This window comes from Zea mays, chromosome 8 (assembly GCF_902167145.1).
Source record: "Zea mays cultivar B73 chromosome 8, Zm-B73-REFERENCE-NAM-5.0, whole genome shotgun sequence".
In the NCBI taxonomy this organism is placed as follows: domain Eukaryota; kingdom Viridiplantae; phylum Streptophyta; class Magnoliopsida; order Poales; family Poaceae; genus Zea; species Zea mays.
This window is the reverse complement of record NC_050103.1, coordinates 7,776,023-7,799,316: the sequence shown is the minus strand read 5'-3', so window position 1 is coordinate 7,799,316 and position 23,294 is coordinate 7,776,023.

The following is a 23,294-nucleotide window of genomic DNA, read 5'->3' as shown; positions in this document are numbered from 1 at the left end:
CGCGATGTTCGAGCGAGCGGCGTCACGGAAGGCGCGAGATGTGCGCAGCGATGATCGCGCGTGACATCCTCCGACGATTCGGCGCAGTTTTATTTTCGATTATTGTGTTTTATGCCTACCACATGTATTATTTACGCTAAAAATTGTACGATTTTATGCTTTAACACGGAGTTCGTATATTAGTTTACTGCATGCACATTGGAAAGACAATTCCTTGATTTATGCTGTTCGTAATTTGCAGCTCTAAAGGTTATATACACAACTTCGTTGAGTTGTGCACTGCGTATTCCTCGTCCTCTTAAAAGACTTCAAGAGAATAATCCATCCAATACATATGCAACATGCTAGCTAAAATTTCTAAACATGTGCAATGCACATACTCTAGAACCGTCGATTATGGCGCATGTGCTGGAAGCAAGGCCGAACCGGACCTCGATGATCATCGGTGTGGTCGGCTCTACCAAAATCTACCTTCAGACTCCGTCGCTCCTTTGAAGGCAGGATTCGCCGAAGGTCGCGAGGGCTACCAAAAAGACTTCCCCCTTGCAAGGGGGAAAACCCTTCCAATATGGCGCGCAAAGCCTACAACCATTGTCCTTCGGTTCAAGACTGTGAAGGCCACGAGACGAGGTCTTCGTCTAGGGCGACAGTTGACACCCAGACTCCACTAGCGGTGCCAAACATCCGAACGCTCGATCAAAGGCTATCGAGACATCCGAAGGACCAATCGACTTGCGGCCGGGCAACTCTGAAGGCACCAAAGACTTTGGTCTTGATACACCCAGCCCAGGTGGGGTTGGCCGAGACCCAACAAATTAGGGTTGTCCGGAGCCCAACAGTTCATTATGCAAGACTAGTCCAATGGAGCAAGGGTGACTCTCCCTTTTAAAGTGGCTTCCTCCTCCCAAGTTAAGTGAGGTGGGATAATTCTGAAGCTCACACGGTCACCGTCCGACTACAATTGGGCCAACTAGGCCAATTGCGTCTTTGCCAACGAGTAATAGTGGAGGATGTCCTCATCAGGTCTCGTCGATGTTGTAGTGGCAACATGCCCACCCTGAAGCTGAAGAAGGCCCAACTGTCAGTAGTAGTAAGTCTACCCCAACACTAGTACGATATGTAATTGGGTGTTTGTAACATGAGGTCTTGGGTGTTCGTAGGATGAGGTATGTAATTATTGTTCCCAATAACACTGGTGTACGAGATATTCTTAGAGCAACTCCAATAGTTATGTAAATTTTAGCTCTCTAAATCACAGATTTAAGAAGTTGCTAAATTATTTTTGGAGTAAAAAAATGTGAGTTCTCCAATAGTTCTCTAAATATAGGTTGTAATTTTGTTTTGTATCTATCCACATAAAAAATAAGTCACAAAAACTATATAATGCAGTCAATATTTTTGTTTAGGGAGTTGTTAAATGGTTGCCAAATGTAGAGAGAAAATGAGGTTAGATGACAGGTTGTTAAATTTAGAAAGTTCATTTAGAGAACTGTTGGAGAATAGTTTTCATGTTAACTACCTAAATTATTGATTTAGGAAGTCTTTTAAAGAACTATTGGAGTTGCTCTTAGGATGTAGCTCGAGGCAAGCCTATACTTTTAGAGGGTTGCCCACTGGTCACCCTATAAATACCCCACCCTTGGACATGGTGAGAGAGATGACTAATCTATACTACTCTATTAAGAACATTTAATGTAGGCACTTGGTACTAAACACCAGACCACACATATCTTAGTGTTTAGAAATAAACAATAATTTATAACAACCGTAGTAAAGCACGAACAAATGGCTATAAGACTTTTAAGAACCACTGTTGTTCCATATGTGTGTCGCGTTGTATAGTAACACTCTTGCCACCTCCCATGTTTAGGTCCATCCTGTCGGGATCCAACTCATGCAAAGTTTCGATCTCATAGCAAGAAAGTGTTTTTTATATCATGAACACAAGAGTATAAAGCCTGAACTATGAAATTGGGTACTCAACGTTCTCTAACTGTTCAAGCCGGACAAATCCCTCTACTAGATGATTTCAGAGGTGGCTTTATGTTTAATATAATATAATATAATCCTCTAATAGCTGATTCCACAAAAGTGTGGCAAGACTAAGTTTACCTACCTATACTCCGTATATATACATGCATATTGCCTATCGAGTAGCAAACAATCTTCCGTGTGGTGCCTGGTCTGTATCACTGCCTGGAGCACTCGGCAAAGTCTGAAAACACATGAAATTATAGAGTTTCAATGTAGACCGGCTAGGTTTCTATACATAATGCGTCACAACTTTCTCTACAAATTTTTATCACATGCTCTGCATATGATATCATGACATGTGGACAAGTTTCATGATTTTCTGACTTTGTTTGTGTTTTATACAATTTTAAAACAATTGGATAGCAAGTTCACGGTCATGTTTAGTGACAATGGTGCTCGAAGATTTCGGTATGTTCCTAAAATCGGTCGTAACTTGTGCTATATAACATACATATCATTTTTGCATGCACGGTTTTTCATGTTTCGAGTGACTTGCAGTTCAAATCTGAATTATTCGAGGGAATTCCATTGAACAACTAAATCTAATAGTTATAGAAAACACTTTTATAATTATGCCAAAATGGTACATGTAGGTCTACATAGTGTAGGAACTTACCACAAAAAGTTTGGTTGGGAAAAGAAAAAAAATTAAAAATATACTTTGCCAGCACTCGGCATAGAATGCTTTGCCGAGTGCCAACGCTCGGCGCTCGGCAAAGATAACGGCCGTCAGCTATAGACGGCTGCTGACGACACTTTGCCAAGCGCCGTCGTTCGCCGAGTGTTTGACACTCGGCAAAAATGTATTTGCCGAGTGTATTTCTGTGGCGAGAGTCCTGCTCAGGACGACACTCGGCAAAGGTTTTTTTTGTCGAGTGCCCGACAAAAAATACTCGGCATTCCGGTAGTGTATATCTTAATTAATTATTTATTAACATGTGCTAACAATCTCACCGAGTTTATGTATGCACACATCGTCCCGCATGTAGGTACGGTGTGGTAACGAGGTTTAAATTTTACAGTATAAAATTTTAGAAATGAATCATTATTAGGATCCGGTGAAAATATTTAGAGAGGATATAGCCCTACATGCACTTCCTTAAAGGAGCTGAAAGGCAACAGAAAGACATCATCGGGAGAGAAGAAAAAGAGTGATTGGAAAGGTTCAAATGTGACCACGGACCTTTAATTTCAAGAGGCCTCCCTTTAATTTAAGCTGTGTGCGCATACGATCGAGTTCTTTTCGATCGGAAGGGCAACGACACTGGACCGTCTGATTAAACCGGTCTCTCTTGCACACTGCTTACATGCATGGTTAGATATATCAACAACATGACTCAGAGCAACAACGTACGTACGTACCATTTCATGCTATGCATGCATGATTGCAACCTTTTGAAGGAGCTTCTAATAACCCATCATGACCTAATCATATTAATATGCTGTCTTTTTCAGAGTACTACGATCGAGGTCAAACCGTAATGATTTCCTTTAACATTATTGTTTCTCATAGGGCATGGTACGTAATTAATCTGATTGTTATATATTTATTTGTAGGTAGCATCTAAATAAATCAATAAATTCGTTGCCATCGCCGCGAATTTCTAAGATCTCCAAACAGTTGCTAATGCATGTATCATGCATGTACGGACGAGGGCTATATATTAATCTCAGTTGCACTGGCAGGCTTTTGGCTAGATGATGAGAGAAAAAATGTATAAATGAAAGCACTGCAATAACCATAAACACTAATTAAAATTTTAAACAACATGAGATATTGCGTGTCTTCTGGCGCATGTGCTATATAAAGTATATATTAGCATAGCATTTCCAATGTTGTTACAATTTAATAACACTAAAAACTACCTGTGTTGAAGCAAAAACTAAGTTTTTCACTGCATCTTCCCTCAATATTATTTGAATTAACATGAGTGAGATCGTCGCTGATTAAGCCTTTGACCACACACGTTGAACATACCGTTCCTCACGCACATTTCTTACTCAGTTACGTACTCTTATAATTAATATATACACGTACGCATGTGCAGGGGTAACTAATTTTATACTGCAGGCCTGAGTGTAAATATTGTGTAACTCTGAATCAGATCGCTGCAAGTACGTATAGTATATATAGTAGCCGATCGAGACATGCATGCATGGCACGATCGTGTGGCAGTTTAATTACTGTTTATGCGGTTGCGTCAGTACGATCGATCAATCACGTGGTTGGAGGTTTAAACAATCATATATATGCCTAATATTTAATTGTGCACACCCATGCTAGCTAGCTATACCAGAGTATCAAACAGGCCTGATAAAAGGGTCGATCATTGCTTATTTTAACTTGTTCTTGTGTTCCTCTAAAGGTGATTGAGAAGAAGACAAAAGGGGTTCCGAGGGAATATATATGCTTTCCAAGCAAAGATGCTACTAGACTCCCCATTGAGAGATTGAGAGAGACGATGCAAAGTGCATGAAAAATGAAGCCGCGCGCGCCATTGGTTTCGCAGCCTTGATTGATGGATGTGCATGGATGGATCACGTTCACGTTGGTCGTTGCATTTTCCTTGGGTGATGCATGGGTCCACCTGGCTGGCACCTCTTGCAGGTGGTCTACTCCATCTCCTGCCACCGAGGCCTGAGCCTGAGGGAGGTGAGGTGACGCGCGTGGACATGAACGGGGCCGCCCGGTCGTCGGCCGTGCATGCATGCAGGCCCGCATCGCATGGTTCCGATGGGATTGGGAGGCAGCAGGGGCCATGCATGCACGGCCGGCCGGCCGGGGCTCTCTCTCGCTCTCGCTCTCGCGCGCGCGAAGGCTACGACGGTCGATGATGATGAATTGGACGGTCGGCGACGACCGGCCGGACCGGGGTCCCCGTCGGCGGCGACCAGCACCCAGGCTTTCCGGGCTCAATTATACACGCTCTCCTCTCCCGCGCCTGGCCGCATGGGCACACAGATGTAAGCCTGCAGCACGCCCAGCCATGCTGTAGCGCAGTCGTCAGCACTGCACTGCACTCAACTGAACTGACTGAATCTGCATTCAATTGGTAGCCCTGCCTGTGCCTGGAGAGGCCACTAAACCTTACCTGCCTGCAGGCTGCATCCTGCAGCTAGCAACGCCGCAGGTAGCCCAGCACGCGCGTCCGACCCGTTGGGTTTAGAGAAGAACCTAGTTTTGGATGTGTTTTGTTAGAATACAAGGTGCTGTTTGGTTCAAAAAATGTAACGCAAATGGTAATGATAATGGTTTCAGTTCGATTACTGGCGGTAACAAATTTGAATAGGCTGGTATCAAATTTTAGTGTGATATCTGATTACGGTTGGACTAAAACAAACATGATTTAACGTTATCCGTTACCTATTACGTTACAAATATGTGAACCAAACGGCACCCAAGTGAGTTGGCCGTCTCTATGTACCTCGGTTTAAGCTTTTGATCAAACTGGTCGATGCTCATCTCAATATCGGTTATAGCTGCAGCATTTCAACAACTAGCTTTAATTTAATTTGAAACGAACAGCACGCCTTGATGCCGGTATGTATGCTGTATGCAGATCAGCAGATGTGTCCGCTCGCTGACACAGATGATGACATGCATCGTGCGTATCTGCAGTCCAGACGTAAAAACCAAATAATAATAATAATAATCGTTGCATGTCTCTCCCCGCGGCCGCGGCAATCCCTGCATGGCTGAATATAGACATCGATCTCAGACATGTGTGTAGGCTATCGTCGTGTGAGATTTCAAGATCGTCACCTTTGTGCGAGTGCGACTAGAGATGGCCAGATGGGCCGGGTCAGTCGGGCCGGCCCGAGGCCCGGCACGATTTGTCGTGCTTGAGCCCGGCACGGTACGATGGCATTCGGGCTAGTGCCGACCCGACACTACGCCCGTGCCGGGCTTGGGCCGCGACCAAGGCACGCCGTGCCGGCCCGGCACGGCCCGTTTAAAACGGCAGGCCCGATAGGCCCGATCGCATTTCCTTCCCTAACCCTAACCCTAACCTAACCGCATACGCACACCCGCCCCCAGTCAGTCGCGCACTCGTCTCGTTCTCTCCGCTCCGCTCTCGCCCCTCGCCCGGTCGCCGCCTCGCCCCGTCGCTCGTCGGTTCCCTCGGCGGCTCGGCCCTCGCGGTGCTCGCCTCGCCGGCCGTCGATTCCCTTCCCTCGCGTTGGTCGCCTCGGTTCCCTCGCGGTGCTCGCCTCGGTTCCGCCTGGTCTCCCCTCGGTTCCCTCGCGGTGCTCGCCGCCTCGCCCTGTCGTCCCCGTCGACCGCCGCCTCGCACCCAGTTCCATCGACGTCGAGGCGTCGGCCGTCGCGCGTCGTGCTTCCTGGATCTGGATGCCCCATCCTCGACACGTCGTCGGTAACAATATTCTGTATCCCCATTCCCTAGCGCTTCCCCCCTCTGCTATGGACTCCGGTGGATCTGTGGATCTGCCTCTCCTCTGTCTTCTCCATCACCGATGGTCTGCGGATCTGCTTCCGGCTCTAGATCTGATCTGGTAAGGTAAAGCTTCACACCTCCTCTCCCTGTTTGGCCATCTATATCGTGCGCTTGTGCTCATAGTCTCTCTGTTCTTCTATCTGGCTCTATCTCTGTGTCTCTGGATCTGCTGTCGTTGGATCTTCTCTATCGCCGACGGAACTGGTGCTCCGGCCTTCGGCTAAGGTATGAACACGCTAAACCCTAAACCCTAATCCCCCTCTGTTTTTGCTTCTTTAACCCTAATCCCCCCTAATCCCCCTATGTCTTTGCTTCTTTGCAGGTCGAGGTCGTGGCCGTGAGGGACCAGGTGCCGACGATGGAGCATAGGTATGATCCTACCTCCATTAATCATGATTTGGTGTTGATGGGTCAAACCCCAGACGATGTGGACGACGTGCACGATGGTCTGGAGGATCTCTTTGGTTCCACTGCCCCTACCCCTAACCCTACCCCTAACCCTACCATAAACCTTGGCGACGACAATGTCGCTGGCGAGGGCGAGGCTCTCCCAGATGCTACTGCCTCCACTACGGCAAGCACTGGTAGAAAGAGGAAATGCACATCCGATGTCTGGGAGGACATGGATAAGATTTTCGCCACTGAAAATGGTGTTCAGGTTAGAGTAGGAGCAAGGTGTCATTTTTGCAAGAAAGAACTTGCTGCCCGTTCTACCATTGGCACTGGTCATTTGTCTCGGCATAGGGACAAATGTAAACGACTCCATGGCCGAACTGGGAACCAATCTATGCTTAGATATAATGCTGATGGTACTGTTTTTCGTTGGGAATATAGTGCTGAAGTTGCACGTGTTCAGTTATGTCGTTTGATTGCTAGGTTGGACCTTCCATTATGCTTTGCTGATTGTGATGCATTTGATGAATACATTAAAACTGCCCATAATCCTAGGCATTGCAATGTTTCTAGACAAACTACAACTAGAGATATGGAAAAGTACTTCAAAGAACGACATGCTATAGTTGCTGAAAAATTGAAGTCTGTTACTTCTGTTTCTTTAACTTCTGATATTTGGAGTGGCAATGCTAAAGAAGATTATTTGTCTGTTGTTGCACATTTTGTTAACTCTGATTGGCAGTTAGAAAAAAGGATTCTTGCTATGCGTCTCATTGATTGTTCCCACTCGGGCAAGAACATTGCAGAGAGGATTCATGCTGTTGTTCATGAATATGAATTGGCTGAAAAGGTTTTTTCCATTACCTTGGATAATGCATCTGCTAACACTAGGGCAATGGACCATCTTACACCTTTGCTATCTGCTTATGTTGGTCCCTTATTATTGCATCAACGATGTGCATGCCATATCATTAACCTTGCTGTGCATGCCACATTTGTGGAACTGAAACCTTATCTTGAAGATTTTAGAACTGCCATCTCTTTTTTGAACTCATCAAACCAAAGGATTGCTGCATACAAAAGTTTTTGTGTTGCTATGGGAGTAAGACCTCGTAAGTTTGGTTTAGATATGGAAGTGAGATGGAACTCTACCTACCTTATGCTCAAACATCTTATACCTTACAAGAGCACATTCTCTGTGTTTATCCAGACCCACTATCACCCTAGAGAAGAGGGTACTACACTTTTAAGTGAAGCACATTGGTATGTTGCTGAAAAAATATTAGAGTTCCTTGAAAGGTTTTATGATTCTACTGTTGTGATGTCTGGTGTGTACTATCCTACATCACCTTTAATGTTGCACCACATTCTTCATATTAATAAGCACATGAACATGTATGAGAATGATAATTTGCTTAGACATATAGTTGTCCCAATGAAAGACAAATTCTTAAAATATTGGGGTACAATTCCTTTGCTATATGCATTTGCATTTATTCTGGACCCTAGAGCTAAAATGAGAGGTTTCAACAATGTGCTTGCACTCATGTCTCAGCTGACTCATTCTGATTACTCTGGATATCTAACTACTGTGAGGGCTGAATATAGACATCGATCTCAGACATGTGTGTAGGCTATCGTCGTGTGAGATTTCAAGATCGTCACCTTTGTGCGAGTGCGAGTGTGCGACTGTGTGCGGTGCAGCAGCTAGCATATTATTTTGTCGTCTAGCTGTTGTAGTTTTGCTGCGTGCGTACGTGCCTGCTTTTGCATTTTTTGCTGTCTCAATGTCTCATACGCCATGAACTCTTTGGTTGCATGCGATCGAGTTATTGATTCTCGTTCACTGGAAGCAAACCTGCGCGCCAGGTACTGCATATGCCACTACTATAGAAATGATCCTAGGTACCGATTGAAAACCGGCTACAGTACCAGATTCTTAATCACTACTGCGCAACCCGAAAATAAAGGCCTCAATCTTTAGTCCCGGTTGTAATGGCTTATACTAAAGAGGGGTCCATTAGTGCCGGTTTTAAGAAAAAAAATGGAACTAAAGGATCCGTATTTAGTACCGATCCTTGACTTGAACTAAAAGTTGGTCCAGAGACATTATTCTCGGTGGCAGACCTAGAATTTGAAAGATATGTATTCAAAATTACTAAAGTATAAAAGAAATTTAGTATGTATAATATCATATAAAGTCTAACTATTTAGTATACACACAATAGTCTAAAGTACAAGTTCACACACATATACACAATAGTCCATAAGTTCACGCGCCACAAGTTCAAACATCACATAAACATGTCCAAACATCACATAAAAAGTCTACAAGTCCATCAAGCTTGATGTGGGTCGTCGGTTGGGTTGAAGATCTGCTCGACGAAAGTTCGTACCGTCGTCCAGAGTAGGGCGCGAACCCAAACCCTACAAAAGATGTGGTCCATATGTTACCGTATAGATTTAGCTTGATTTACTACATTTTAGTTAACTAAAGCTCAAACTATATGTTGGAACTCGCTAACACGTGGTCAACCGAACCCAAACAGTGGAGGAACAGGAAAAGATTTGATGCATGGTTACACAGAGTATTAGAGCAATAGTGTTTCTTTTTTTTGTCCCCTGCAATGGTGTTGTACAGGGGTATTTATAGGTAACCGAGGGTCAGCCCTTGTCGGGGACCATAATTAGGGGTACCCTCAAGACGCCTAATTCTCAGCTGGTAACCCCCATCAGCATAAAGCTGCAAAGGCCTGATGGGTACGATTAAGTCAGGGATCAGTCCACACGAGTGACTCGATCACGCTTCACCCGAGCCTAGCCTCGGCCAAGGGCAGCCGACCTCGAGAGACTTCCGTCTCGCCCGAGGCCCCCTTTTTATGGCGGACACATCACCGGCTCGCCCGAGGCCTTGGCTTCGCTCAGAAGCAACCTTGACTAAATCGCCGCACCGACTGACCAAATTGCAGGGGCATTTAACGCAAAGGTGGCCTGACACCTTTATCCTGACACGCGCCCCCGGCAGAGCCGAAGTGACCGCCGTCACTCCACCGCTCCACTGGCCAGTCTGACAGAAGGACAGCGCCGCCTGCGCCACTCCGACTGCAGTGCCACTCGACAGAGTGAGTCTGACAGGCAGTCAGGCCTTGCCAAAGGCGCCACGGCGAACTCCGCCCCGCCCGACCCCAGGGCTCGGACTCGGGCTAAGACCCGGAAGACGGCGAACTCCGCTCCGCCCGACCCCAGGGCTCGGACTCGGGCTAAGACCCGGAAGACGGCGAACTCCGCTCCGCCCGACCCCAGGGCTCGGACTCGGGCTAAGACCCGGAAGACGGCGAACTCCGCTCCGCCCGACCCCAGGGCTCGGACTCGGGCTAAGACCCGGAAGACGGCGAACTCCGCTCCGCCCGACCCCAGGGCTCGGACTCGGGCTAAGACCCGGAAGACGGCGAACTCCGCTCCGCCCGACCCCAGGGCTCGGACTCGGGCTAAGACCCGGAAGACGGCGAACTCCGCTCCGCCCGACCCCAGGGCTCGGACTCGGGCTAAGACCCGGAAGACGGCGAACTCCGCTCCGCCCGACCCCAGGGCTCGGACTCGGGCTAAGACCCGGAAGACGGCGAACTCCGCTCCGCCCGACCCCAGGGCTCGGACTCGGGCTAAGACCCGGAAGACGGCGAACTCCGCTCCGCCCGACCCCAGGGCTCGGACTCGGGCTAAGACCCAGAAGACGGCGAACTCCGCTCCGCCCGACCCCAGGGCTCGGACTCGGGCTAAGACCCGGAAGACGGCGAACTCCGCTCCGCCTGACCCCAGGGCTCGGACTCGGGCTAAGACCCGGAAGACGGCGAACTCCGCTCCGCCCGACCCTAGGGCTCGGACTCGGGCTAAGACCCGGAAGACGACGAAACTCCGCCTCGCCCGACCCCAGGGCTCGGACTCCGCCCTGGCCTCGGCCGAACGACTTCCGCCTCGCCCGACCCCATGGCTCGGGCTCGGCCACGGCAACGGAAGGCAGACTCAACCTCGGCTTCGGAGGAACCCCCACGTCGCCCTGCCTAGGGCACAGACCGCCACGTCAACAGGAAGCGCCATCATCATCCTACCCCGAATCGACTCGGGTCACGGAGAACAAGACCGGCGTCCCATCCGGCCAGCTCCGCCGGAGGGGCAATGATGGCGCTCCACAAGCTCTATGACGACGGTGGCCCCCAGCTCTCTTACGGAAGCAGGACGACGTCAGCAGGGACTCGACCGCTCCAACAGCTGTCCCTCCGCCAGGCTCCGCCGCACCTCCGACAGCCACGACATCACGCCAGCAGGGTGCCCAGATCTCTCCGGCTGCCACATTGGCATGTACCTAGGGCGCTAGCTCTCCCTCCGCTAGACACGTAGCACTCTGCTACACCCCCCATTGTACACCTGGATCCTCTCCTTACGACTATAAAAGGGAGGACCAGGGCCTTCTTAGAGAAGGTTGGCCGCGCGGGACCGAGGACGGGACAGGCGCTCTCTTGGGGCCGCTCGCTTCCCTCACCCGCGTGGACGCTTGTAACCCCCCTACTGCAAGCGCACCTGACCTAGGCGCGGGACGAACACGAAGGCCGCGGGACTTCCACCTCTCTCACGCTCGACTCCGGCCACCTCGCCTCTCCCCCCTTCGCGCTCGCCCACGCGCTCGACCCATCTGGGCTGGGGCACGCAGCACACTCACTCGTCGGCTTAGGGACCCCCTGTCTCGAAACGCCGACAGTTGGCGCGCCAGGTAGGGGCCTGCTGCGTGCTGACGAACAGCTCCCCGTCAAGCTCCAGATGGGCAGTCTCCAGCAACCTCTCCGGCCCGGGACGGTGCTTCGTTTCGGGACTCTTGAGTTCATGTCCTTCGACGGCAGCTACGACATGATACTTCTTCCACCGCCGCGCGACTACGACAATGGCGGCCGACAACCCGCCCGCCGGCGGCGGAATCGACGACGTCTTCCCCGCGTGGTGGAAGGGCAACATTCGGGCTCGCTCCGTTCTCTTCCCCGCCAACGGAGGAGGAGGCGGGGCCGTCAAGGCTAGGTGGGAGGCCGCGCTTCGTCGGCCGTCGAGCGAATCGACGCCCCCGACGCCCCGACGGAAGGCACGCCGGACGTCGACCTCGCGTTCAAGACGGAGGCAAGCGCCGTCCCCCCGCGGCACGCTGACCCCGAGCAAGAAGACAACGCCGGCGCGCTCGCGGAAAGCCTGCAGGACGTCGCCCTCGAACCAGAGTTGACGGTGCAACCAGTCCCCGATGTGACTACGTCGCTCCTCGTCGACAAAAAGGTACCGACTAACTCCCATCTTGCGTCATTTCGACTCGGCCTCAACCCGCCAAACGACCTCGTTTTGGCGGGCACTCTCATTGAGGCGAGTGCAACCCTACTGAGGTTCCGTATGCGGTCGCCTTGGGACCGACTGACAGACGTCTCGACCTACGGGCCCTCTGGGTCCGAGGAAGATGACGATCCCAGCATCGCTTGGGATTTCTCCGGACTTGGCAACCCCAGTGCCGTGCGGGACTTCATGACCGCATGTGACTACTGCCTATCCGACTGTTCCGATGGAAGCCGCAGCCTTGGCGACGAGAGCTGCGGCCCAAGCCGCGAATGTTTCCACATCGAGCTAGGGGATCCCTCCGAAGGCAACCATCTTGGCATGCCGGAGGACGGTGATCTCCCTAGGCCGGTGCCTCGCGCCGACATCCCACGGGAGCTAGCTGTGGTCCCCGCTCCGGCGGGGGGTTACGACCCACAACTCGAGCAAGTCCGCGAGGTGCAGGCCAGGCTCAACTAGGGAACAAGAGCGCTTGAGCCGATCCGTCGGGACGTCGGACAGGCATGGGTGGGCCAACCCCTGGCCGGAGAAATACGTCACCTGCCCCAAGGTCTCCAGCACCGCGTCGCCAACGATGTCAGGATCAGGCCGCCGCCCGCATCCAGCGGGGTTGGTCAGAACCTGGCAACCGCAGCAATGCTCATCCGCGCGATGCCGGAGCCGTCAACCACCGAGGGTCGGCGAATCCAGGGAGAACTCAAGAATCTCCTGGAAGGCGCTGCGGCCCGGCGGGCCGAGAGCACTGCCTCCCGAAGGCAAGGTTATCCCTCGGAACCTCATGCCGCGACTTCCCGATTCATGCGGGAAGCCTCGGTCTACACCGGGCGCACGCGCAACACCGCGCCTGCGGCCCCGGGCCACCTCGGCAACGAGCACCATCGACGCGACCGTCGGGCTCACCTCGACGAAAGGGTGCGCCGAGGCTACCACCCCAGGCGTGGGGGGCGCTACGACAGCGGGGAGGATCGGAGTCCCTCGCCCGAACCACCCGGTCCACAGGCCTTCAGTCGGGCCATCCGACGGGCGCCATTCCCGACCCGGTTCCGACCCCCGACTACTATCACGAAGTACTCGGGGGAAACGAGACCGGAACTGTGGCTCGCGGACTACCGCCTTGCCTGCCAACTGGGTGGAACGGACGACGACAACCTCATCATCCGTAACCTCCCCCTGTTCCTCTCCGACACTGCTCGCGCCTGGTTGGAGCACCTGCCTTCGGGGCAGATCTCCAACTGGGACGACTTGGTCCAAGCCTTCGCTGGCAATTTCCAGGGCACATACGTGCGCCCCGGGAATTCTTGGGACCTTCGAAGCTGCCGGCAACAGCCGGGGGAGCCGCTTCGGGACTACATCCGGCGATTCTCGAAGCAGCGCACCGAGCTGCCCAACATCACCGACTCGGATGTCATCGGCGCGTTCCTCGCCGGCACCACTTGCCGCGACCTGGTGAGCAAGCTGGGTCGCAAAACCCCCACCAGGGCGAGCGAGCTGATGGACATCGCCACCAAGTTCGCCTCTGGCCAGGAGGCGGTCGAGGCTATCTTCCGAAAGGACAAGCAGCCCCAGGGCCGCCCATCGGAAGAAGCTCCCGAGGTGTCTGCTCCGCGCGGCGCCAAGAAGAAAGGCAAGAAGAAGTCGCAATCGAAACGTGACGCCGCTGACGCGGACCTTGTCGCCGCCGCCGAGTATAAGAACCCTCGGAAGCCCCCCGGAGGTGCAAACCTCTTCGACAAGATGCTCAAGGAGCCGTGCCCCTACCATCAGGGGCCCGTCAAGCACACCCTCGAGGAGTGCGTTATGCTTCGGCGTCACTTCCACAGGGCCGGGCCACCCGCCGAGGGTGGCAGGGCCCGCGACGACGACAAGAACGAAGATCACCTAGCAGGAGAATTCCCCAAGGTCCGCGACTGCTTCATGATCTATGGAGGGCATGCGGCGAATACCTCGGCTCGGCACCGCAAGCAAGAGCGCCGGGAGGTCTGCTCGGTTAAGGTGGCGGCGCCAGTCTACCTAGACTGGTCCGACAAGCCCATCACTTTCGACCAGGCCGACCACCCCGATCATGTGCCGAGCCCGGGGAAATACCCGCTCGTCGTCGACCCCGTTGTCGGCGATGTCAGGCTCACCAAGGTCCTGATGGATGGGGGCAGCTGCCTCAACATCATCTACGCCGAGACCCTCAAGCTCCTGCGCGTCGATCTGTCCTACGTCTGAGCAGGCGCTGCGCCCTTCCACGGGATCATCCCTGGGAAGCGCGTCCAGCCCCTCGGGCGACTCGACCTCCCCGTCTGCTTCGGGACACCCTCCAACTTCCGAAGGGAGACCCTGACGTTCGAGGTGGTCGGGTTCCGAGGAACCTACCACGCCGTGCTAGGGAGGCCATGCTACGCGAAGTTCATGGCCGTCCCCAACTACACCTACCTGAAGCTCAAGATGCCGGGCCCCAACGGGGTCATCACCGTCGGCCCCACGTACAAACACGCGTTCGAATGCGACGTGGAGTGCGTGGAGTACGCCGAGGCCCTCGCCGAGTCCGAGGCCCTCATCGCCGACCTGAAGAACCTCTCCAAGGAGGTGCCAGACGTGAAGCGCCACGCCGGCAACTTCGAGCCAGCGGAGACGGTCAAGGCCGTCCCTCTCGACCCCAGTGGCGACACCACCAAGCAGGTCCGGATCGGTTCCGGGCTCGACCCCAAATAGGAAGCAGTGCTCGTCGACTTTCTCCGCGCGAACGCCGACGTCTTTGTGTGGAGTCCCTCGGACATGCCCGGCATACCGAGGGATGTCGCCGAGCACTCGCTGGATATTCGGGCCGGAGCCCGACCCGTCAGGCAGCCTCTGCGCCGATTCGACGAGGAGAAGCGCAGAGTGATTGGCGAAGAGATCCACAAGCTAATGGCAGCAGGGTTCATCAAAGAGGTATTCCATCCCAAATGGCTTGCCAACCCTGTGCTTGTGAGGAAGAAAGGGGGGAAATGGCGGATGTGTGTAGACTACACTGGTCTCAACAAAGCATGTCCGAAGGTTCCCTACCCTCTGCCTCGCATCGACCAAATCGTGGATTCCACCGCTGGGTGCGAAACCCTGTCCTTCCTCGATGCCTACTCAGGGTATCACCAGATCCGGATGAAAGAGTCCGACCAGCTCGCGACTTCTTTCATCACGCCGTTCGGCATGTACTGCTATGTCACCATGCCGTTCGGTTTGAGGAATGCGGGCGCGACGTACCAGCGGTGCATGAACCATGTGTTCGGCGAACACATCGGTCGCACAGTCGAGGCCTACGTTGATGACATCGTAGTCAAGACAAGGAAGGCTTCCGACCTCCTCTCCGACCTTGAAGTGACATTCCGGTGTCTCAAGGCGAAAGGAGTCAAGCTTAATCCTGAGAAGTGTGTCTTCGGGGTGCCCCGAGGCATGCTCCTAGGGTTCATCGTCTCCGAGCGAGGCATCGAAGCCAACCCGGAGAAGATCGCGGCCATCACCAGCATGGGACCCATCAAGGACTTAAAAGGGGTACAGAGGGTCATGGGATGCCTCGCGGCCCTGAGCCGCTTCATCTCACGCCTCGGCGAAAGAGGTCTGCCTCTGTACCGCCTCTTAAGGAAGGCCGAGTGTTTCGCTTGGACCCCCGAGGTCGAGGAAGCCCTCGGCAACCTGAAGGCGCTCCTTACAAAGGCGCCTGTCTTGGTGCCCCCGGCGGACGGAGAAGCCCTCTTGGTCTACGTCGCCGCGACCACTCAGGTGGTTAGCGCCGCGATTGTGGTCGAAAGGCAAGAGGAAGGGCATGCATTGCCCGTTCAGAGGCCGGTCTACTTCATCAGCGAAGTGCTGTCCGAGACTAAGATCCGCTACCCGCAAGTTCAAAAGCTGCTGTATGCTGTGATCCTGACAAGGCGGAAGCTGCGACACTACTTCGAGTCTCATCCGGTAACTGTGGTGTCATCCTTCCCCCTGGGGGAGATCATCCAGTGCCGAGAGGCCTCGGGCAGGATCGCAAAGTGGGCGGTGGAAATCATGGGCGAAACGATCTCGTTCGCCCCTCGGAAGGCCATCAAGTCCCAGGTGTTGGCGGATTTCGTGGCCGAATGGGTCGACACCCAGCTGCCAACGACTCCGATCCAACCGGAGCTCTGGACCATGTTTTTCGACGGGTCGCTGATGAAGACGGGGGCCGGCGCAGGCCTGCTCTTCATCTCGCCCCTCGGAAAGCACTTGCGCTACGTGCTGCGCCTCCATTTCCCGGCGTCCAACAATGTGGCCGAGTACGAAGCTCTGGTCAACGGATTGCGGATCGCCATCGAGCTAGGGGTCAGACGCCTCGACGCCCGCGGTGATTCGCAGCTCGTCATCGACCAAGTCATGAAGAACTCCCACTGCCGCGACCCAAAGATGGAGGCCTACTGCGACGAGGTTCGGCGCCTGGAAGACAAGTTCTTCGGGCTCGAGCTCAACCACATCGCTCGGCGCTACAACGAAACCGCAGACGAGCTGGCTAAGATAGCCTCGGGGCGAACGACAGTCCCCCCGGACGTCTTCTCCCGGGATCTGCATCAACCCTCCGTCAAGCTCGACGACGCGCCCGAGCCCGAGGTACCCTCGGCTCAGCCCGAGGTACCCTCGGCACAGCCCGAGGTACCCTCGGCACAGCCCAAGGTACCCTCGGCCTCCGAGGGTGAGGCACTGAACGTCGAGGAAGGGCAGAGCGGGGCCACGCCAGATCAAGATTGGCAGGCCCCGTACCTGCAATATCTCCGTCGAGGAGAGCTACCCCTCGACCAAGTCGAGGCTCGGCGGGTAGCGCGACGCGCCAAGTCATTCGTCTTGCTGGGCGACGAAGAGGAGCTCTACCATCGCAGCCCCTCGGGCATCCTCCAGCGATGCCTCTCCATCGCCGAAGGTCGGGAACTGCTGCAAGAAATACACTCGGGGGCTTGCGGCCACCACGCAGCGCCCCGAGCCCTTGTCGGAAATGCTTTCCGGCAAGGCTTCTACTGGCCAACGGCGGTGGCTGACGCCACTAGAATTGTCCGCACCTGCGAAGGGTGCCAATTCTATGCGAAGCGGACGCACCTGCCCGCTCAGGCTCTGCAGACAATACCCGTCACTTGGCCCTTCGCTGTATGGGGTCTGGACCTCGTCGGTCCCTTGCAGAAGGCGCCCGGGGGCTACACGCACCTGCTGGTCGCCATCGACAAATTCTCCAAGTGGATCGAGGTCCGACCTCCGAACAGCATCAGATCCGAGCAGGCGGTGGCGTTCTTCACCAACATCATCCATCGCTTCGGGGTCCCGAACTCCATCATCACCGACAACGGCACCCAGTTCACCGGCAAAAAATTCTTGGATTTTTGCGAGGATCACCATATCCGGGTGGACTGGGCCGCCGTGGCTCATCCCATGTCGAATGGGCAAGTAGAGCGTGCCAACGGCATGATTCTACAAGGGCTCAAGCCTCGGATCTACAACGACCTCAACAAATTCGGCAAGCGATGGATGAAGGAACTCCCCTCGGTGGTCTGGAGCCTAAGGACGACGCCGAGTCGTGCCACGGGCTTCACGCCGTTTTTCCTGGTCTACGGGGCTGAAGCTATCTTGCCCACTGACCTGGAATACGGCTCCCCAAGGGCGAGGGCCTACACCGAACAAAGCAACCAAGCTAGCCGAGAGGAATCGTTGGACCAGCTGGAGGAAGCTCGGGACAGGGCCTTACTACACTCGGCGCGGTACCAACAGTCCCTGCGACGCTACCACGCCCGAGGGGTCCGGTCCCGAGAACTCCAGGTGGGCGATCTGGTGCTTCGGCTGCGGCAAGACGCCCGAGGGAGGCACAAGCTCACGCCCCCCTGGGAAGGGCCATTCGTCATCGCCAAAGTTCTGAAGCCCGGAACATACAAGCTGGCCAACCATCAAGGCGAGATCTACGACAACGCTTGGAACATCAAACAGCTACGTCGCTTCTACCCTTAAGATGTTTTCAAGTTGTTCATATACCTCGCACCTACGCAAAGTTTAGTCGTCAAGGAAGGGTCGGCTTAGCCTCGGCAAAGCCCGACCCTCCCTCGGGGGCTAAAAGGGGGGAGACCCCCTCTGCGTCGAATTTTTCCTCGAAAAAGGATCTCTTTTTAGCAGGATTTCTTTCGTGCTTCTTGACTACTTCGGAAAGCGGATCCTGGAAACGACGGAGTACACGTAAGCAGCCAAGGCTGACCGAGCCGAGGGACTCCTACGCCTCCGGGATACGGATACCTCACTCATCACCTTCTGCGATAAGTAACTTGCGCTCGGATAAAGCGACTCCGTGGACCAAACAAGTCTTCACGTTCGGAAGCTCTCCTGCCGAAGCAGTCCTTCAAGCTTTCTCGACTAAGTCGGGGACAGGGCCTCATGGACGGGTGAAAGTACGCGTAAGCGGCAAGGCCGACCGAGCCGAGGGATTCCCACGCCTCTGGGATACAGATACCTCACTCGTCCCTTCCGCGAAAAGCAACTCTCGCTCACACAAACATCCCTGTTACCGACAGAGTCCAGATGCTCGAAACAAGAGGAAAAAAGGCGCAGCTTCGCAAGCTTGGCGAGGGTGTGTTTTTTCTGGCCTCGGCGGCCGTAGAAAGCACACGCTACAAGATGATCTGATCCTGCAGGCTCGGGTCTTCACGCTGAAGGGAGCCGTAGCACCCTCGGCATCGACGACGTCTTCAGCAAAGCCCGACCCAGCCTCGGGCGGCGACGCGGCCCAGGGACTCCTCTGGGAATCCGGCCCGAGCAGGCGGCTCGACCGGTTACCCCTGGGGCCTCGGTCAACCGGCTTCCAAGGGCGCCAGCCCGACCCGAGGCCTCGACTGATCGACTTCGGCGTCGGCTCCGCTGACGGACAACACGACTAGGCTCCGGCCAACCAGGTTCCCATTCTCGAGCCAACTCCGCCTCTGTTCATACTGATATCGCTACCCCTGGCCTCGGTCCACCGAAGGGCGGCCGAGGGGTCTCTTTAACTAAGCTAGAGGAACCCCAGACAACAAGGCCGAACGGGCCGAGGGATTCCTACGCCTCCGGGATACGGATACCTCACCCGTCACCTTGACACGGGGTGACTCATGCTTGGTAAAGCGGTTCAGATAATCAACAGGCGAGACTTAGTGCTCGAAAATGAGGAAAAAACACGGCTCCGTGCCGAAATTACATACATGTTCAGGCCCCGACAGCCGCAATGAACAAAAAACACTGGCATTCGAAGTGCCATTACGAACGGAACTCCGGTTCCACCTCCGCAGGCACGAACGACCCCACTCCGAGGGGGAAGGCCTGCGGAGCAACTGAAGGCCGACGAATGGTGCGCCGTCACCTGCTCCAGCAGCGGCGACGACGACGCCTTCTGCTCCGAGGGACCAAGCAGCGGCAACGCTGACCTCAGGCTAGATGCCGCTGCCAGGAGGCCCCCGCCCATGCCAAAACTCGTAAGGCAAGGACGGGCAGAAGGCCGTAGAGTTGGAGGTCAGCCCGTGGCCGGCCCTGGCTATCTCGCCGGCAGCAGAACCTCTTCAAGCTGCCGTGGCGGATGCCGGCACCGTGAGCGGCTCCGAAGCCACCCGCGCCTGAAAGCCAGGCACGCTGCAGCTGCCAGCGCCACGGACGACGGCCGCCTTTCCCTCCGATCACTGAGTGAAGGAGCGGGCCGCCGCCCACGCGGGGGCCGACCTCAACTCGGCGCACCCCCCTCCCCAGCCCTGGTGATGAAAATCCTTGAGGCTGAGGGAGGGGAAGAGGCCGCAGCCCGGCTCGCTTTCCCCCACCACCAAGCCGGAGGTCGCCATCTCAGGTGACCGCCGGCGGAGGGGAGCAGCCGGGCAGCATGATGAAAATCCTTGAAGCCGAACGATGGCTGAGAGGTACCAACTCCCATGGAGTTGCGTTCCTCCAACGAGGAGGCGGAGAGGCGGCGGATACCCCCCATCCGGGGGCTTGAAAGATGGGAAGACACGACGCTTAAGGGAGGAAGAAGACATGGTTGCCTTCCGAAAGGAGTCTCCCTCCTTTTAAAGGCAACTCTCCCTACGTGCGCCCCCAGGCGCCACGGGCTGAGTCTTCTCCAACACGCTCCAAGGCCCTCCCGTGCGACTCAGGGGCTGGGTCCCGCATGTCATGCAAGCCGGCTCAGGGCAGAAGAAGCAGAACCGCCGCGCGTGGTGCGCACGACCGTCCAGCGGTTACAAGCGACCCCCCATTTCCGCCCAGACCAACGGGCAGAAGGGGCAGGCAGCCATGCAGGCGGCATGCAACCGCGCCAGATGGACGCGCTTCTCCAACTTCTGACACGCCAGCTTGGGAACCCAGGCCCACGCGTCGAGCAACCGACGCGCCAGTTGCTGCATGCAAGCAACCGCACCGCCACTTGTGCCACCATCGCGCCTCTTCGGTTGCGGAGCCAATGCCGCGACTTGAGGCGACCCAACAGCGCCAGCCTGGCGCGTCGGTCAAAGCGACCGAAAGAGGGCCGGCAGTAATAGCGGTGGCAGGCGGGCAGGCGCAGCAGTCACGTCGTCAGCCAGGCTCACGTCCCATCCTGGGACAGCAAGAGAGCCTCCTCTCACGGCGTGGAGACGGTGCACCCGTGACCCGTTCCTCGAACGGATCGCACGCGCGCAACAGCCGCCCCGCCAACCACTCGCCCCGTCGCATTAACTCCGCGGCGGGACACGCGGCGCCTCTGGCAGGAGGAGCGCGCGACGCTTCACCTTCGCCGTAATAATCGTGTCAGAAAAGGTACGCCACGTCGTCCGATTTCGTATCCTTTTCCGTTTTCCTCTTTCTCTATCTCTTGCAACAGGGACCGGGAAAGGGGGATACCCCGAAAGGGATCCTTCTCCGCGAAGGAACCGGGCTCCGAGCCCCCCCTACTGATCAGGGGTTCGAAGGCTGGCCCTCCGAAGGGTTCAACAGCCGCCTCAGATCGCGTGGGCCCGACACCCACTACTGGTCAGGGGTTCGAAGGCCAGCCCCCCGAAGGGTTCCATGGCCGCCTCAGGCTACTCGGGCTCCGCGCCCATTACTGATCAGGGGTTCGAAGGCTGGCCCCCGAAGGGTTCACAGTCGCCTCAGACACCGAGCAAGGGATGACCAGGGGTACGTTCGATACATAACCGAGGCTCGGGCTGCGCTCCCGAGGTACCCTAGGACATTTCCGAGACCAGCGGGAACGATCTTGTAACGGAATCCCATCGGAGGGAGGCATCGAGCCCTCGGACCCCGTCGCCAGGGGACCGGGTCCGGCAAATCACCCGCAGGTACTTTTGGGCGTGCCTCTGGGCCCCTAGCCGACCCCCAACGAACGGGGCACGGACGTCCACTCGGATTACCCGCTTGCAGCTCACCGGAGACACCATGTTCGGTGCCCATCGAGGGTAACATGGCGCACTCCCCCCCTCCTCCTTGCGGAAAGGCGACGTAGGGGCGTATGTAAAAAGTCGAGTCTGTCCCTGATCGCCCTCTCGCCCTGTGCAGAGGCTCGGGGGCTGCTCTCGCAAAAACCGGCTCCGGCCAAATCGTTGACAGCGTCAACATACCAGCCCGAGAGCTTGGACCCCGACCGTGCACCCGGGCTACGGCCAGTTCGCATGAGGGAACGACCAGACCAGCCGAAGCATTGCGCGAGGTATTAAGACCTCGAAGGAGTGTAACCACTCCTCTGAGGCCTCGGGGGCTACACCCGGCGGGTGCGCTCGCGCGCACCCACCGGAACGAAATGCAACCGAGAAAGGCTGGTCCCCTTGCAAAAAAGTGCGACGAAAGCCTCCAAGCGAGTGCTAACACTCCCTTCGAGGCTCGGGGGCTACTGTCGGGGACCATAATTAGGGGTACCCTCAAGACGCCTAATTCTCAGCTGGTAACCCCCATCAGCATAAAGCTGCAAAGGCCTGATGGGTACGATTAAGTCAGGGATCAGTCCACACGAGTGACTCGATCACGCTTCACCCGAGCCTAGCCTTGGCCAAGGGCAGCCGACCTCGAGAGACTTCCGTCTCGCCCGAGGCCCCCTTTTTATGGCGGACACATCACCGGCTCGCCCGAGGCCTTGGCTTCGCTCAGAAGCAACCTTGACTAAATCGCCGCACCGACTGACCAAATTGCAGGGGCATTTAACGCAAAGGTGGCCTGACACCTTTATCCTGACACGCGCCCCCGGTAGAGCCGAAGTGACCGCCGTCACTCCACCGCTCCACTGGCCAGTCTGACAGAAGGACAGCGCCGCCTGCGCCACTCCGACTGCAGTGCCACTCGACAGAGTGAGTCTGACAGGCAGTCAGGCCTTGCCAAAGGCGCCACGGCGAACTCCGCCCCGCCCGACCCCAGGGCTCGGACTCGGGCTAAGACCCGGAAGACGGTGAACTCCGCTCCGCCCGACCCCAGGGCTCGGACTCGGGCTAAGACCCGGAAGACGGCGAACTCCGCTCCGCCCGACCCCAGGGCTCGGACTCGGGCTAAGACCCGGAAGACGGCGAACTCCGCTCCGCCCGACCCCAGGGCTCGGACTCGGGCTAAGACCCGGAAGACGGCGAACTCCGCTCCGCCCGACCCCAGGGCTCGGACTCGGGCTAAGACCCGGAAGATGGCGAACTCCGCTCCGCCCGACCCCAGGGCTCGGACTCGGGCTAAGACCCGGAAGACGGCGAACTCCGCTCCGCCCGACCCCAGGGCTCGGACTCGGGCTAAGACCCGGAAGACGGCGAACTCCGCTCCGCCCGACCCCAGGGCTCGGACTCGGGCTAAGACCCGGAAGACGGCGAACTCCGCTCCGCCCGACCCCAGGGCTCGGACTCGGGCTAAGACCCGGAAGACGGCGAACTCCGCTCCGCCCGACCCCAGGGCTCGGACTCGGGCTAAGACCCGGAAGACGGCGAACTCCGCTCCGCCCGACCCCAGGGCTCGGACTCGGGCTAAGACCCGGAAGACGACGAAACTCCGCCTCGCCCGATCCCAGGGCTCGGACTCCGCCCTGGCCTCGGCCGAACGACTTCCGCCTCGCCCGACCCCATGGCTCGGGCTCGGCCA